Source organism: Theobroma umbraticum, unplaced genomic scaffold (assembly GCF_002168275.2).
Source record: "Theobroma umbraticum cultivar Fairchild unplaced genomic scaffold, ASM216827v3 scaffold_115.0, whole genome shotgun sequence".
NCBI classification, from domain to species: Eukaryota; Viridiplantae; Streptophyta; class Magnoliopsida; order Malvales; family Malvaceae; genus Theobroma; species Theobroma umbraticum.
This window is the reverse complement of record NW_018397284.1, coordinates 367,328-368,176: the sequence shown is the minus strand read 5'-3', so window position 1 is coordinate 368,176 and position 849 is coordinate 367,328.

The following is an 849-nucleotide window of genomic DNA, read 5'->3' as shown; positions in this document are numbered from 1 at the left end:
CTAACTCCCAATATGAATTTTTTTTAATATGACTATTCGTAATAATAAGTATCGAATAATAGACTTTCGATAATTGATCAAATACAGTATCTATTTGTATCATTTTTTTTTATTAATATTGTATTATAGGATATTAATGATTATGATTGTCGATATTAGAGCTGAGCAAAGTGGTAAATTAGGTGATTTGGTTTATCACACCTAAAGACCAAATAGATTAAATATTTTTAAAAAATTGACAAAAACTAGTCAAACATAAAAAAAAAAGTTCAAACTAACCAAAAATAGAATTGGTCTAGTCGATTCAATTTTGGATCAATGGATCAAAATTTTATCAGTTTTTTTTTTTTACAAATTATAATATTAAAACTTATAAATTTCATCTATAATTATTAAATATACAAATAATTTAAACATAAAAAAGTATTTATTTATTCCTTCACTTACATAATTATGTCTTTTTACATAAACCATCAAATTAACATTCAAATATTCAATATAACAAAAAATCAAAGAAAATAAAATTAACATCCAAAAAATAAAAATATACTATTATAATATTTTATATCAAAGTTTGTATAAATAATAAATAATTATAAATAATATTTTATAAAAGCTAAAGTGATAACTAATAAAGTTATTAAATGTAATCATATAAATAAATTTTATTATAAATTATAGTAATGTTTATATATAAATTAAATATATGTAATATATATAATATATTTATACAATTATATATATTGATAACATTTTATATTACGAAACATTACTAAGGTATAATAATTATAATATATTAATATATAGGATAGTCACTATCATATATTATAATATTAACATATAAATTAT